The sequence below is a fragment of the Lathamus discolor genome, chromosome 4 (assembly GCF_037157495.1).
Source record: "Lathamus discolor isolate bLatDis1 chromosome 4, bLatDis1.hap1, whole genome shotgun sequence".
NCBI classification, from domain to species: Eukaryota; Metazoa; Chordata; class Aves; order Psittaciformes; family Psittacidae; genus Lathamus; species Lathamus discolor.
This window is the reverse complement of record NC_088887.1, coordinates 57018863-57036602: the sequence shown is the minus strand read 5'-3', so window position 1 is coordinate 57036602 and position 17740 is coordinate 57018863.

The window sequence follows — 17740 nt, the reverse complement described above, 5'->3', positions numbered from 1 at the left end:
ATTCAGTTGGCCCTTCTCAACAAGAAAGGCTGGGAAAAGGAGAGGGTGAATGAATAGAGTGAAAAAGTGATGACTCCACAGAAAATGAGCGGGCTTTGCTGAAAATGAGGTGAGCCTTGGGGCAAAGTAATAATAGAATAGTAACTTAAATTGATAAAATACCTTTCAGCATAGTCTCAAAGCACTGCACAGTTATTAAAACCTAATGCCAAATTTAGCACCACAATAAAAAGACAAAGCAAAAGCAGTTCCACAATATAGTGAAATATATATAAAATACCCAAAATAGAGTAACTCTAAACCTTGGACAATCTTACTTTCCCCTAAGTTTGAAAATGTGAAGTGATTTTCAGGGCACTGAGTACTGGGCTATGTTGTTTTATAAAGAGGGCCATAAAGCAGGCAGTACAAAGTTTTGGGTAAGGGGCACACTGTGGGCAGAAAGCAAACCTACTAATTTTGTTGTGGGAATTCCCTAGAAGCTAGAAAATAGATCTTTTTAACATTGCTTATAGACTTTAAATTTAAGAGGGTCGAAGAGTTTGGTCTTAGAGGAAGAGGAGGGCAGGTGAGGAGAAAATGGACTTTTTTTCATTGGCTCCCTAGTTAATTGGTTCAGTGAAAGGATTGTTGTGTAAAATACCAGGTCTGGGTTATGCAGGAAACCAGATTATGATATTGTAATGATCCTTTTCAGTTTCAAGAACATGCACATCTACCAGTAATTAATGTTATTAACGTGAAAATGAGTATAGCTGAGACATACTTGAGGGATTTTTCTTGCACCTTCTATCTGCTCTGGACATCTTATTCTTTCCTTACAATTAATAGAGATACGGATTTCTTTATTCAACATTCACCTGCCTCATTATAGTTATCTCCATCAGGAAGTGACAGATCCTGTCCCAGAAATTCCTGTTTCCCTCCATCAGCTTTACAAGGAGTGTAGTAGAACAGGCAAAGAGCTCTTTATTCAGTCAATTGAATTCTACCTTGGGCTGGGAGATGAGGGAAAGAGAAATATTTTCCAACTTTTGCAGAAAGAATAGGAGAGGCAGAAATTGCTGTACTGGCTGAAACTTTAAACAGCCAACCTGGAAAACGCGGAATTTGGATGAGACAGTTGCAGGCATTTCTCATGTGCCACCAAGCCGTTTCGGAGTCATTAGTGAGCACATCCATTTCCAGGGAATTTTTGTGAAATATTTTTTTCTATTTGACTGTACTGAATGCATTTGCTCAAATTAGAACTCCATTCAGTTGTCAGGATATTTGTTTGTGTGTTTTGCAATTTATAAAACAATATGTGTTCTCTCCCTTGTGCTCTCCTTACATCTTTTCTATCTCTGATTTGTTGCTGAGTGTTAGATAAAATCATGGGGAGTATAATGAATAAGACAGTTTCTAAAAACTTCACTTACTGATTTACTAGAATGAAAAATACTTCCAAAAATATTATTCTTTGACTTCATACCACTTGAGCAAATACATTGTGACTGAAAGCTGAATTAAAATGCACAGCCTGCAACCCTTTGAGATGGATATCCCAGAGAAAATGCACTAGCCTTTCCTCTCTGGCTTCACTTCAGTAATCTGATACCTAAATTGCCAGTGCAATCAAAATTTGATAGGTTTAAAATCAGTCAGAAGGAACCAGGAACAGAATCAATGACCTAGAGTTACTGACTATAAATTTGCAAAACTGTGATTAAGTATGGATCTGGAAAATAAACTGAGTTTAGAACATAAATGAAGACATAATCTAAAAACCAGATCTTTTCCATAAGGCACAAAGGAAAGAGATGTTCTGATAAATCCTGTAAGTAATGATCTGCTATCTTCTGCATCTGAAACCAAAAGCAATGTTAAGGCTGGTGCTCACAGAGGTCTCCAAACTTCCTCATTCCACAATTCCTTTTGAACAATCTCAAGAACATGACAGTAAGTTTGCTCAGAATAACAGGTTCTGAAAAGGCCTAGGAAGTCTTAGTCTGGAAAAACACAAAGCAGAAGTGCTTCATCACCATAGCCTACTACTGAAAAATAAAGGAACTGAATAAGATTACAGCCCATCTTAAAATAATAAGTGAAAAACAGAGGACACTTTTGTTTCAGTGCAGTTCACACAGTAATGCATTTTACATATCCAGAACAGAAACACATCAAAAAAGGGAGAAAAGAAAGGAATACAGCCGTATAGAAACTGAAGTTAGTGAAAATGGTCTGAAAGTATATGAGCCAAATTTGTCAAAAAAACAGAAACGTTACCATTTTAAAGAAGTTAATTCTTTTTTAGTCTAAAATGAAGAAGGCATCACAGAGCAAGGAAAGGAAAAGTAGTAAATAAATATCATGAAGCTGTGGTTGTTTGAGGGAATTTGGATATAGCTGAACAATAATATGTAAAACAGTGAAAGTACTACTGTTCATAGCAGAAATATGAACAAAGTGGGTATAGAAAAGCACAATTCTAAACCCAGGAAGAAAGGAGAGAGAGACAGGTATAGATTAACATAGGAAAGGGGGAGGATGACCTCAAAAAAGAAGCAATCCCACTTCCAGTTCTGCCCAAACACCAAAATCTTAATACGATGCTGCATCTTCACCCTGGTGGCAGACTCAAACCTATCAGGTGGGACGTCACCCTGAGGGGAAGAAAGAATGCGTGTTGGTCACTGTCACAGGGTGAGGGCGAGTTTCCGTGTTTAGGGGTAAAGGAAAATAGGATTGTAGACAGGATTACCTGGGAATCCACATGGATGAGTATTTGAGCTGAGGAAGCAGCAAAGGCTGATGAATAATGAAAGAAGACATGGCTGTTGGGACTATGATTAAAAAGTTAAATTTAGAGATAGGTTATATAAAGTGATGAAATTAGACTAAAAATGTAGCCCATGCATGTCAGAAGACTGAGAAATAACCACAACATTTGCTATCTCTTCATAGTAAAATTTAGCTGTAGGCTCCGTATTACAGCTTAACACTGTATTGACAGGTCTTAGTTTGAAAGGGTTGGAATTACACTGTAGAAACAAAAAAGTTAAGAGAATATTGGCTGATAAACTGTGGATTTATGAGTCAATAAAATTTGTATCTATAAAAATTAGAGGTCCAAATGTCCTGTCAAGAAAAGAAGGTTTTACAATCAAAACAGGTAGGTATACCAGGTAATACACTGTAAAAAAAACCCATTTGCAAGCTAGGGATAAAAAATTACTAGGAACAACATACACACACAGCACATTGTTCTCTACAGGAGCTCACTGGGAAAATGGAAACCACTTTATTAGCTAAAAGTCACTTTTGTTTTAGGAGATAGTCTGAAGAATGAAAACACAGTTTAAAGGTCATCTAAAGAGGAATGAAAACTAATAGTTTTACTTTGAGCCATAGGCAGAATCAATTCTTTTCTTTTTATTGTTTTTAAGATATCTTAATATATTCAGGGAGCCGGGGACTACTGAAATGTCAAAAACTGCCCCTTGTAGGTTAAAGATATTGAGAACTGGACAGAAGAATTAACACAAAAAGCTAGTGAAATATCGGAAACATGAAATCTGAATAGTGTTTGGAAAATTAAGAACTTTGAAATCAGAGCTCGCTCATACCGTTCACCACCACAACAAAACATATGAATAACCTCCTTCCCAAATTCTCCTCAGTGACTAGCTGTCACCATCACTTTTACTCACTGTTAATATGCTGGTAATCAAAAAATCAAACAGTACAGAAAGAGGCTGAGCAGATCTTGTGTTCCTGTATAGTTTTTGTACTTTTATGAATACAGTTCTCATAAAAGCACAAGAATTAGAAAGGCTTCTCTCAGAAATTTCTAAGAGAAAATGCTAAAACTTAAATAGATTAAAAATATTGTGGGCTTCTGGCAAGCAGTAATGAGAAAAATCTTTATCATCTTTATCACTGAAGTTTCTGATCTAAAAAAAAAAAACAAGAACTAAGAAGAGACAATATCTGTCAGAATCCTGGGATTAGAATAAGTTTAGAGAGTCCAACACTGAAAAGAAATTACTTGAAGTAAGAAGAACTTGGACCTCCTGCAAATTAGTAAAATAGGACAAACTTTAAGACACTGTTAAAACAAAAAATATCACAAAGAAAAGGACAGCCAGATCTGTAACAAGAGGGCTTCAGAGAAAATGCCTGGTTTGGCAATCATTTTAATTAAAGATAATAAGATGCTAGTATATAGTTCAAAAGAGACAGCATATTATTTGAGCAATTTCATAAAATCATAGAATCATAGAATAGTTAGAGTTGGAAAGGACCTCAAGATCATCTAGTTCCAACCCCCCTGCCATGGGCAGGGACACCTCATACTAAATTTTGAAAGCTGGAGGCTGGGGGAATATGTTGTCTTCATGTTTTATACCTGCTTCAGTTACAAATAGAAAATACAGAATCTCTGGAGAACTGTGTTATACAGGATACTCATATTAGGAACCTGAAGAGAAATGTGATGACAAAATTTTACGTATTTCTGAGAAAGTTGATGGTTTAAGGAACAAATTTTTTCCCTTCTAAGCAAGAAAGATATCTCCCAGTGTCTGGAGATGTAAAACTTATGAACAAGTTCAGTAAAACTGAAAGTGTATCTTCCAGGACTATTTTGTTTGTGAAGAAAAATAATTTGAATTAAAAGAATAAATATGTTTTTTAAATTTTATCTTCAGATGAAAAATGTTATTCTTTAAATAAAAGAATAAAGAAAAAGAAGGGAATAGAGAGATTTAAGCAGAAGATGACTTTGTAAGAAGACCTTAGAAAAGATACTAAGATGGAACTGGATTAAGACTATATATTTTCCACCTGTTTTACACAGAGAAAATAGTACAAATAGAAGCTGTCTCCAGTTAAGATCAATGCATCGCCTACCAGCAATTCTTTTTTTTTTTTTTTTAACATCTGTATAGAAAAAAGCTTCTTTTCTCTGTCTCTGGTGATTATGCACAAAAGTATGAGTGTGGTGGAGAAGTAGTGGATTGTGATATCCCCATATGTCTAAGCTCTCATGTAAGGAAACTTGCTTTGTGCAGAACAGAAGAGAAAACAAATGAACAAACAAAATCAGGTATCATTCTAGTAAACAACCTCTGGTAAAGATGCTGCTTAAATTTTAAGGAAATTTTTATCCCTTTCACCTGTTAGACAGGAAAATATGATATGGGATATCATGATATCAAAGGAATGATTCTGTCAATGCAAATTATAAAGAACAGGGAAAAGAGGTTCATATATTTAGAAATATTGAATGTTTGTTGTAGGATGGACAAGACATACTATAGATTCAGTAAACCTAAATCCCAAATCAGACACTTTAAATACTAATACAAATATTGGATGATATAAATTTTTCTTAGATGGTGGAGATGCTTTGTACTTCAGAAAACTTGTCATCAACGGTTTCTTCTGTAGTTACAATAACTTCAGCCTTTGGTGGTTGTCTAGTTACCTAGTGCATTTGTAGGTTTACTTGCTGCTGATTCTTGATTGCCTGAATAAAAAAGATCATTAAGCTCTTTCCAAGAGACACATGGACAATTCCTGACTGTGCTCCTTACCAAACTTGTGATTATGCAATAGCGATGAGGTGAGCGTCCTCCATTTCACTGTGTAGTTGCTGTCTGACTCTGCCATAAGGTCGTCTCAAATAAGTGTACACCATTTTATGACCTGTTGACCTCTAAGAGGGTATCAAGCACTTTTCCACTTTGTGCTAGAAAAAAAGTATATGTTTGTGATATCTTTGTGGAATTTGTGCATGTTTATAGAATCATAGGATCATAAAATATTTCTAGTTGAAAGGGACCCACCTATGAAGATGATGGAATCCAACTCTCTGCTCCTCACAGGACTACTCAAAACTAAACCGTAGGACTAAGGGTGTTGTCCAGGTGAACTTGATCTCTGACAGGTTTGATGCCATGGGCACTACCATGGGGAAGCCTGTACCAGTGACCAACCAGCCTCTCAGTGAACAATCTTTTCCTAAAGTCCCGTGTTGCTAAATAGCTCCAAGACAACACAAAAGGCAACTTCTGTTCTCCAAATTTTGAAGAGAAACATAAAAGAACAAGTGATATGGAGGAGAAAAAAGGGTGAGTTTTGAGTTAATATTAAATTTGAGTTAATATTAAATTTGAGAAAATAGATATTTTCTGAATTTATATATCTTCTGTTTCAGCTTAAGAATCAATGCCTTTAATACACCTTTTTTATTAATTTTATACTTCTGAGAAAAATACATTCTTTCTTAACGTTTCAATATTATAATACAACTACTAAAATTTTGATTTCATTAGTGCCTTATCTAGGAATTATTTACTTCTCTCTTCTCTCTTCAGAAATATACAGAAGACATTAAAACCGTGTCTTCTGCACTTATTTAAGTATAAATGCAATGCTTGATGACTATCATAGTTCACAGTTGTAACAAAATCATGAATTGGTTCTTGTAGAAAATGAAAACTTATCTCCAAACAACAACACAATGTTCAGAGCACTGAGAAACCCACTCTAGAGCAAAGAGAGTAGCTGACCAAGCTTCAGGTGGTGTCAATTTAATATAAAAAAGTTAACATTGACATAAAGATTCAGAAGGGACACTTTGAACAGCTAAAGGGGTTCATGTGGAAACGTTAAACTTTTGATTCACTACTGGGACTTCAATGCCCCATTTCTCCTCTGCAGCAGGTACCACTTTATTTCTCTTAGATGGCACAGCTCACCTCCAGTGATCCTTTACAAATGCTGGTCTAACACACAAGGCACTGCACAAGCAAGAGCAGAGGAAGCTACAAGGCCATATCTGCTTTGCACAGATATATCATGGGTCCCATTTGGTTTCTGTGATTTGGTTACACTTAATGCAGCAGTTCAGCTAATTATGTGGCCTTGTACACACAGCAAAAGTTTTGTCATATTTGCTGCTCGTTGAATTGGCATTTTATGACTAAGCACCAATGACCATCTCTGTACAGCCTCCTGACAAAGAGGAATATAATCACTTACACCATGTCACACTAAAAATGGAGATCGTTCAAGGGAAATATGCCTCTCAGACAAGAATTTTTAGATGGTCTTGTTTACAGGGTGAAACCTCATATAAAGCAGAAGTCCCTATTCAACCAAATATAAAGGGAAAACAAAAATAAGCTTAAATCCTAAACAAAGTCTTCCCCTGTGTGCTACTTGGCAATTTGCTTTGGTGCTAACTTGCTTAATCAGGAAGCTCAGTAAAAAATTTCATTTACTTCAAAAATCAGTATGTCTGTCATTCAATGTTGCAACCTTTCCACATTTCAGCCAGCACCGGACTTTGTCAGGCTTATATGGTCTATATATTTTTATGAAGTCTAATGCCATGCAAACTGCCAGAGGTACTTAACTAGGCTACTAATACTCAAAATAATAAAGGCTGTTCTTCAGCATGAACTGCATGGTCTTTATTAAGCTTGATGAGTAACCAATAAGTCATTAGATGAAATTAAGCTTTTTATAAATAATGTATATACACATAAACATTTAAACCTACATTCACACATACATTCATTTGGAGGCAAAATAATATTAATTTCATTTGAAGAGAGAACTCATGGCAAATAGTTTTTCTAGGAAGGACTATATTAGCTTAGCAGAGAAATCAGTCGCATTTTCAGCATTGTGAGGAATTCGGGTATAAACAACTCCAGAAGACCATATATACAAGGAATATTTTAACAACAGGATTTCCCAGTTTCGTCAGACACTTTAAGATGTGAGTAGACCTCAAGGAGGACTTTCAGAAGTGTTTAACCAGCTTCACTCTCTAAAGGGCTTTTGTTACACCCAGTAGGTGTCTAACTCACGTTTAGATACTCACTTATATTGGCAAATTTATCCCCATTGCATTTTGGAGAGAGGATTCTGCAGATTGACAGCAGGCAACACTTCAGAAATTACAAAAAAAAACCCCACAAACAAACAAAAAAATCAAACTATTTGTCCACAACATTTAGGGCTAAAAATCTACTGTGAACCTAATTGTACAATGAACCTCTTCTACCTGAAATTATTCACTCGGCTGAGAAACATGATTTGTCTGGCAACCTAATCTGGCACTTATTCAGAAGAAGGTAAGACGACCTTCTGAGCTTAGTCTTGTCTCTTCCAACTACTGTCAAAGTAAATAGCCAGATACCACCCAGACACTACCAGATTGATGCAGGAATGGCTGATGAGCTCCTTCAGCCCCTCTGGTTGAGCAGATCCGTGCCAACTGATACTATCTGCAGTGAAGCCAATTTTAACTTCTTTTTACTGATTATGTTAAGCTTTGAACTACATAGTTTGACAACTTTAAGGCAGATTTTGAAAAACAGTTAACCTAGCAGAGAAATGTAATCATAACATAGCTTGGCAAAGCAATCAGCTACTGAGATGCTGGCAGACAAGGCATATTTACTGGGAAGGTGTTCATTATACTACATATCTGAAAGCTTCTGTGATGTTTCACAACAGTCGCATCACAGGTGGTGCTGGCAATAACACAACTACAGACTTCTACTACCTTTCCTTGGAAGCTTGTGCTTTCAGCCTCTTTGAACTCTTCTAATTTTTTTCTCACTACCTATTTCATACCCCTTTAGTCAGAAATCTGCGAGTCTGACAGAGACAGTTCAGCATGAGAATTGCTGTAAAATACTTTTCAAAGATTTTAAAAGAAAACAGAACTATCTTTCCCTCTTCTAGTATGTGCAAATGGCTTGAAATTCTAAAGAAAATGTTATTATATCTAAGAAATATTTATTGTTTTCCTCGGGGAAAGAAGAAACTTATTCATGTATGCTCAGGCTATAAAACTCTAGAAATCACCTTTTCAGAACTTCTTAAGAGCTTGGTATGCACATGCTTATGAATATAAGGCTCATACAAACTTCATCCTCAAAGAATTCTTTACCTCTGTTTTCTGTCGAGTATGCACAATACCTGCAGTGGCACTTTCTGCTTGTCAGCTCTGTTCACCTGGCCCAGCTTCTGCAGAATATAAGGATTTCTTGGAGTCCAGACTTATATACTGGCTGGCCTATGCTTTATTTCACTCACAAAGCAAACAATGCTGATGAAAGAATAAATGTTCATGCAAGGTCATAGCATTTTCAGTGGTGTCTGAAGTGGTAGACCTTGTTCTCCTACAGATTTACCAGAGTATACCAGATAAAGAAATTAAGGAAACCTCAGAATTCCTTAAGCTGGGAGCCAGCAATTTCCCAGCTGTAACAACGAGCAATTTATTTCATATTCTAAACATGTTTATCACCCTACAACATACTCAGTAAAGAAATGTTACGATTAAAAAGTCACAGTGCTAAGAGAGAAATAAGAGAATTAGTGGCCTGTGTGAATGCATTATGATGCAGTCTTTAATTACACAGCCGTGTCTACCCACAGGACCCCTGCCTCATTCAGTGTATAAGGAAGACTGTGCTCACAAAACGAGCAATTATGCCATATTTCTTTTTCTTGTAATCATTTAATATATGTTCCCCTGCCTAATTTTCTGCACACTATCCAAACTTTGCACTGAATACATAATTATTCATTTCTTAATGGGCTTTTCCCTGGTGTTTTATTTTTTTTTTCATAGTATCTTACTTATTAACAGAAATTAATGAATTTATCTTCATAATGTCCCGGAGGTATCATTCTCCCCATTTTACAGATAGAGAATTGTCAAAAGTGTTGGCTAACTTGGGGTGATATAATTTGAGATACCTAAGGTCTGATTTCTCAGAGTATATAGCATCATATATGCTCAGAGTGGTGCTCTCATTTATCTTAGTGATTGTTGCAAGAGCTTGGCAATTCTTAAAAAAAAAAAAAAAAACATTTTGCAGAATCACAATTTACATGTACAAAATGTGAAAATAGAGAATTTATATGATTTTCAAAGAAAATTTCTGACAAAGTCAGGATGGAACCTGGTTTTCCAGGAACATTCAGTGACTTTTACCACAATCTTTTTTGTTCATCTGCCTCATATAGTGTCCATCTTGAAAGCATCAAGTGATCTTCAGTCATGACGCAAAACTAATTTACAGCTGAGCACTGTTCATACTGTATTTTTAATGAAGTGGAAGTCTCATGATCTTTCATTCTTCAGGAATAACACATATTCATAGAGTGCTAAATTGAACTTAACCTTATTTGGACATTTTCTAAAGTTGGACTACTGGGCAATTTTGTATTTTAAAGATTATTTACATGTAGCCTTGTGGCATAGAACTACTTAATTTGAACACAGAGGATGTGGGGAAAAAAATTGAACAGAGCCCAAGTATGCGTGTGTCCCAGCACGAAAAACTCACTGAAGCAGAACTGGGGTGTGCAGAGCAGCCATTTATTTTCTAAGGTATGGTGGAAACTGGAAAAGGGAGGAAATACTTACTGTGTGGACCTCCCACTAGAGGGGGATGGAGGAACACGTTTGGCCAGTGACTTTGGGCCTTCACAACAACGCAGAAATGTTGGGATTCAAAAGCAGTTGGCTTTACACAAGTGGGTTTGTTAAACGGTATAGAGGTATTGGAAGAGAAGTAGCAAAGCTGTGGCACTCTTCCCCTTTCCCTGGACACATGTACCATATAACTGAAAGGAGGTTTTAGTGAAGTAGGTATTGGTCTCTTCTCCCAACAAGCAATAAGACAAGACGAAATGGCCTCAGAGTGTTCCAAGGGAGGTTTAGATGGGATATTAAGAAAAATATCAAGCGCTGAAACAGGCTGCCCAGGGAAGTAGTGGAGTCATCATCCCTGGAAGTATTTAAAAGACTGCAGATTGTGGTACATAGTGATATGGCTTAGTGGTGGACTTGGCAGTAGTAGGTTAACAGCTGGTCTCAATGGCCTTAAAGGTCTCTGTTCCTGCTCCTCCCTAGCTCCAGGTCTGCCTTTCTTAATTTTTTCACCACTTCTTGCTCACTCTCATTATCTACTCCTCCTTAATGACTTTCCATCTCTCAGGGATGGATTTTACATTTCTCATCTGTGTTCAGCTCCTGGCACCTTCTTTTTCACCACATTTCTTTCAGACCTCTACCTCTCACTCTTCTATCCCACCTTCCCAACCCTCTCTTCATTTCCTACACTACTTGTAAGTGCAGCTGTCCTGTAACTTTGCCACAGGGATGGAAAAATGTGGTGTGGGCTCAGAGTGGGTACATGTAGCATCCATGACTGGTGCTAGCAGAGCATGCTTTGCTGTGTTTGGGATGAAGCTGCCCAAAGAGTGACAGCTACATGGTCAAGCTGCATCCCAGTTCATTGTGGGACTGGCAAGACATCGCAAAGTGTGTACCAGAGAGGTAGAAGGTGTATGATTTTTCACAAGTTTACAGCTTGGCCAGATTAGAGCAAATTTACACATTACAAGGCACAGTCCTTATATGGATGTGATCTTTATACCAAATCTGGGGGGAGACAGAACATTTTCAAAGCACATTTTTCTATTTTCCTCTTTTGTTTGTAGTGTGAGCTAAAGAGTATTTTATGTAGCACCTTTCTCAGCACCATTTATGCTGATCAGCAAAGTGACTTGTTGCTCAAAGACCTTAAAACCAAAAAGCATATGGAAACAAAACTGTCCTTCATCAATCCTATGGCATGGGGAGTTTCAGCTCTGCAGCTGAAGTTTGCCAAGCTATAAAGAGCTAGTGAGTTTTAAACTGTGCAGTGATATGAATTTTAGCTAACAATTTTATCTCCTGCACTATAAACTCTAAATGTTACCAGAGCAGCATTAGAAACTAAAGAAGAATTTTCAACCACATTTTATATAGTTACTGCAAACAATGGAATAACATCAGTGACAGATGTTTACTTAAATAAGTACTCTGTGAAGACTGTCCATTGATGTCATGTTCTTGATTCCTATGTTCAAAACTGGGTTTGACAAAATGTTCCAGGCCCTCATCATAATAAACTATGTTGGTTTCTCTGTCACAGCACCATGACAAAGTAAGTGAAGTCATAATCAGAGTACGAATATGTCATGTATAACCAGGATATGCTTCTGTAAGAGTGAGATCTGTCACACAAGTTACACTGAATGTTTTATAGACTCACTGATCTTATTTTTGGCCAGCAACTCTTTTAATAAGCTTGAAAGATATTCCAGCTCTGATGTAATAGACCTGGTTTTAGGTGGCTGAATATGGAGACAGACTCATAAAAGTAGATATTCAGTTTTTAAAAATTTCTGAATGGTTATAAAAGGTTTGAAAGTATAAATTATTCAGCTAAAAATATTTTTTAATAACCCAGACAAGTCCTGCTTCAAAAGAATACAAATAATGCGGAATTTTTCTACCTACATTAAAAATACACATATTTGGTATGTTTTCATTTAATATTATTTATTTTCATCTTTCAGATAATTGTATTAAATTATAATAGTATCTTATTTCTTGAGATCAAAGGAATCTGCATTTAATATTTCATAGGGGCAATTGTCCGTGTGGTCTCATATTATCTTATTGGAACATCAAAGCTTGTTTTGGATTTCTGCTAGTACCCCTTGGGCAGATCCCATGTTCACATGGAAGCTATTGGTTGAGATTCAGGACTGACTTTCATGTTGGAGGAGGAGAAAAAGACTTATCTCATACCTATAAATGGACCACCAAAGGATGCTTTGAAGATGGGATGGAGGCAAAACATACACTATGTGTGAATGATTACTTAGGAACTTCTTTCATGTGACTGTTGGGACGAAGTTTTGTTTCGAATGGACAAACCTGATGACAGACCTGGGGAAATTAGACATTTCTATAAGCTTTCTTTCCTCTTTTGCCTATGAGTGTAGGCATGTTTTGAAAGCTTTTTCATGCGTCGATGTTGTATACAGGAATGTCTTTTTTGAAAGAGTTGTACAAGAGCTATTGACATTCACTATATGTATTTCTTAAAAGCCCCTGATAATCTCTTAGCTTATATGCAAACATTTTCGAAATGCATTTAAAGTGACTGTGTAGGGTTGTAATCCCTCCTATATAAAAAGCAAAACACAATAACCATGGTGGCAGTTTTAATCTTGGGCATTCCCTTTCAAACTCACCCATGCGTAAGTTAGTGGACTAGTCATTGCTGGCTGTCTTAGCTGCACCCTACTCAACAGAGAGAAACAGGAACCCCCAGAAGTTATCCAAACCAATACAGGTAGGCAGGGTGAACTGCTCTCTAGAGACGCCTGTTACTTTCCATAGGGAGACACTGGATGATTTGCTTGAATGGATGTGAGATGTTAACACTTGGTCAGCTCAGCAAGCTTTCATATCAGTTTGCTTTGGGAGACATTGCTCAAGATGTCAGTATTTGTCTAGGACATTTTCCCTAGACATCAAGTGGAAAAGTACTACTCAAAAAAACATCTTACTTTAGCTCATGAGCTGTTGCTGACATTTAACATTAGACTTTGGGTAGGTTATTTTCTCCTTGCTGAAGAACTGTTAAGCCTGGTGTGACATCTGGAGATCAGGCACAATACTATGGGCATCTCAGGTGATACAAATACCTACGTGTGTACAACTAAATCCAGTCCCTGAATTCAGATACTTATGTTTAGGTACATGCAGCTTGGTCCTCAATCTGACCTTCACTGCTCCACTAGCATTAAGAAGAAACTTCTTTTGTCTATAATTTACTTGTTGATTCGGGAGTCTTATGAATCCTTTGAAGTTTAAATGCAGGCTCACATCTCTCTACAGCTAAAAGTTACAATATTAGCTCAGCAGAAAAACTGGATTTGTTGTATTTGCCCAGCCTTTAACCTCTTCAGGGAAGAAACAGTAAGGTCTAATTCAAGCAACAATTGCTACCTTTTGTCACTACTTATTCAGGAAGCTACTTGTCTCTCCCTTGATTGTGTATGGGGTCGCCAGTATGAGAAAAGAATCCCAGAGAATCTTTATGTAGTTTTTCTCAATCAGATTTTTTTAAATGTGTGTTCAGATGATGGCAAGAAAGTTGGATGCTCATTTTATGGGATCTTGTGAGATTGATGAATGTCCCTAGGGGTATTTGAACCATATGCTTCACCACAGCATATAGAAAACTACATTCAAACTCCAGTGTTTAAAAACAAACAAGAATACAAATTATTATCGTGAAACAGATAAACAAAAAAAGAAATATGCTAGCCTGTTCTGCTCTTTCTAGTATATACTTTACACAGATAGGTACAAAATCTTCCAAGTAGGCTGAAGTGGTAGCCTGTTAACCCTCATACTTTAATCCGAATTTAGAATAGGTAGTGTGAATTTAGTTTTATGCACTTTTTTGATTTCTTAAATTTCCTATTCTATTTCAAGATACTATGCTGATATTAGTAAGACATCTTTACTGGAGACTTTGAAAAAGAAGATAAACACTAGATATCCAGAATGAAAAATATTCCACTGGAAAATATTATGCTGGAAAAATAGCAAGCAAACACAGTTGTTGCTTTTGTTGCTTTTTTAAGAAGGTTAGAAGTAGTACTAATAAAAATGGAGAGATCATTTTCTCTTATTTTTAAACGTCTGAAAGATTATTTTTTCAACATTTATCTAGAGAAAGCACTGTGATCCTTTTGTACTTAAAATCCTGTTTCACATAATTATACAGATTGCATATAGTATTAAGCTAGGCAGAAATCGAAAGACAGTACTCTTGTGTACATGTCCCACTGGACTGTAAGCATAAGCAGCATGAAAGATTTTATCCCTGAAGATTTCATTGCACTTGATATGGTATTGCTGCCCCAGGGAGAAACACCTGTTTGGAGGACATTCTGAGGGAAAGTGTCCTAAGTGATTTTTCAGGTTGGGTTTGTTGGAAGAAATACAGACTGCTTCTCTTCATGCAACCACAGAATAGTCTAGAAATAAATAGAAAATATTCTATTTTTAAGAACATATGATGTGCAAGATGGTTAGTGAATTGATGCTTTAAGCAATCCGTAGTATTCACTGGAAACTTGCAGAAATCAAACTACCTCTTTATCTTCATCAAGCTTTGTAACTTGCAGTGTCAGTTCTTCAGATCATCAAGGTCGCTTTTTGTCTGCAGCTGTCTAGCACTTCTTATAGCCATCCTTGATATGATGTGCATGCTCAGGTTATTTAGTCCATAAGACTGCTTAAGGCTCCTTACACTTAAAAAAGTTAATGTACTGAAGCAATAAACTGAACTTCTATGCAAAATAACATAGCATGTTGTGATGATATTTTTCCAAAATACCCAGAGGCAGTTGGCTATTGTCAGAGTACTACAAGGACAGAAATACATCTGATACTACTAAGATGCTTTCTACATCAGGGTGTGTGGTCAAATAGCTTATCTGTATCTTAAAGGACATATTTTTATCAGATTTGCTAAAACATTTTGCCCTTCAGGCTGCCTTTGTTTGCAAAGTTTCTTCCTTGTCTTCAAAGACTACTCTGCAAATGCCTCTGTAAATGCTGACAGAGTGTGCAAATGACGTGAGAGCATTTGTATTTCAACTCTTGCTTCTCTTATAGCCATGACAGTAAAATCACAAGACAATAAAAGGTTTGTTTTCTACTGTTTGAGAGCTAAGTTTACTACAGCATGTGTGCTTTTCCTTCCTTGCTCACCTAATTCCCTGTTTCTTTTTTAATTCAGCTTTTTGCTCTTAGTAGATGTTGCCTTTAATTCTGTGCGCTCATAGCATGGTTTCTAGAATAACAGTGTTCCACACTCAGTATTCTCTTAAATATTACTTTACTAAACATGACAAACAGTAATTTATTATATTATTGTTGAAGTGACTGCCGCTTCCCACAAGGTACTATTTCTTACACTGGTGCAGGTCAAAAATGCAGATGAACCTTGCATTTTACATTTACACAGAAGTGTCACCTATGCAAAATAGTTCGCTTATCTTTAGATGGTGATTTTGAAAGGCTGGAGAAACAAGGTGGTAGAACTTCATAAAGTCCAGCAAAGAGAAATACAAAGTCCTGCTCCTGAGGAAGAACAACCTCAGGCATTAGCATAGGCTTGGGGCTGACCAGCTGGAAAGCATTTTGGCAGGGAAACCAAAGCTGGTAAGCAAGGTGGCCATGAGCCGTCAACAGACCCTTGCTACAAAGAAGGCTGACATCTGGGCTGCGTTAGGCAAAGCCTTGCCAGCACCTAGAGGCAGGTGATCCTCCCCCTCTGCTTAGCGCTGGTGAGGCTCATGTGGAGTTCTGGGTTCAGCATAGGGGTCCTGAGTAAAAGAGATACATACTCTGTACTCTGTGGTACAGTTAATGTAATTGCAGTACAGAATCACACAGAGGCTTATGTAAGCAAGACTTTTAGTCATAATTTTCAAATGTGTCTTTTCCAGTCAGATTGCTCTTCCTTTCCTCGAAAGAGTAATTTATTTTTTCTATGAATTTCCCTGTTGCTGCGTAAGCAGCACTGGAACAAAAGGTTGTGCAAGTTCTCCGTCTTTCAGCTCCTTTTGTTTCTCAGCTTCAAAGAACCACATCAAAATGTCTTGCAACAGAACAAACACCAACTGGATTTTCTTTCGGCGTGCAACTGAAATCACATTCTGCTAACTGCCATGCAGAATATAGGGAAATGCTGCCAAATTCCTCCTTGACATACAACAGCACCCACTAATACTGAGGTAGTTTTCTGAGTATGTTGCATGACATTTTGCTTTGTTTCTTTAAATACACTTTCACATCAAACTAAATAGTGCTGTAAAAAAATGATATATAACATCTGAGGCAAGATCATACTGTTGAAACACGTCATTCAGTTATCTGAATTTTGTCTCTTAAAGCTATGACCCTTACATGCTTCTACTTTCTCCCCATTCCCTTGAGTTCAATGCTGGGGACAGTCCTCCCACTGAGTACCATGAAAACAGAAGCAGCACTTCTGTTAGGATATGAACTGTGAAAACAATTCTGATTTCACTTATTTCAACCCAAGATGTGGAATAACTTCACAGGTGTGGGTTTGATCAAAATTACGAGGAAGACTCTCTTCTGTGTCTTTTACCTCTTCTTTTTTTTTTAAATCTACATCATATTAGCTGTGCTACCTGTTTTAGTCTACGGCGTAGGAACCTGCTGAGATTTTTCTGATGTGGAGATCCTCTCCAGTACCTGAGTATTCAAATCTGTTTTGGTATTGATTGTCATCTAACACGTTCTGCAAAATAGCATGCAAGAGACATGAGACATTTGCACACGTTGAGATACCATGAGCGATAACTCTGCTCTCAACCATCTGCTAGACCCTTTGTTTACTGCTGCTCTTTGTACTGAAGTTCAAATATTTTGGAAGGAATAGGGGAAAAATTGCACAAGAAGCCCCCTAACTCAGCTTTAGTTTTGTTATGAACAACATCTGCAGAATATGGTAGGAAACAAAACCATCTGTTTCCAGTGACTTTTCTGTATTGTGCCTTTCTACTGACTCATACACAAACCTGAAACCAGGCTGCTTAGGGCGTTCTCTGCTTAGTTGTTATGTAAAAAGCCCTGGGAAAACTCAGCACACAAAGATAACATACTCAGAGTTGGAGCAGGTATTAGTAGGCCCACAGTAAGGCTGAGCTTCACAACTTCTGGATGAAAGATCTTTTGGATGGAAGTGAAGATTGAGGTCTTGGATACCTAAAGAGAGAGAAACCCCAAAGCATCCATTTTCTGGTGGTAACATTATTGCTCATAGCAAAA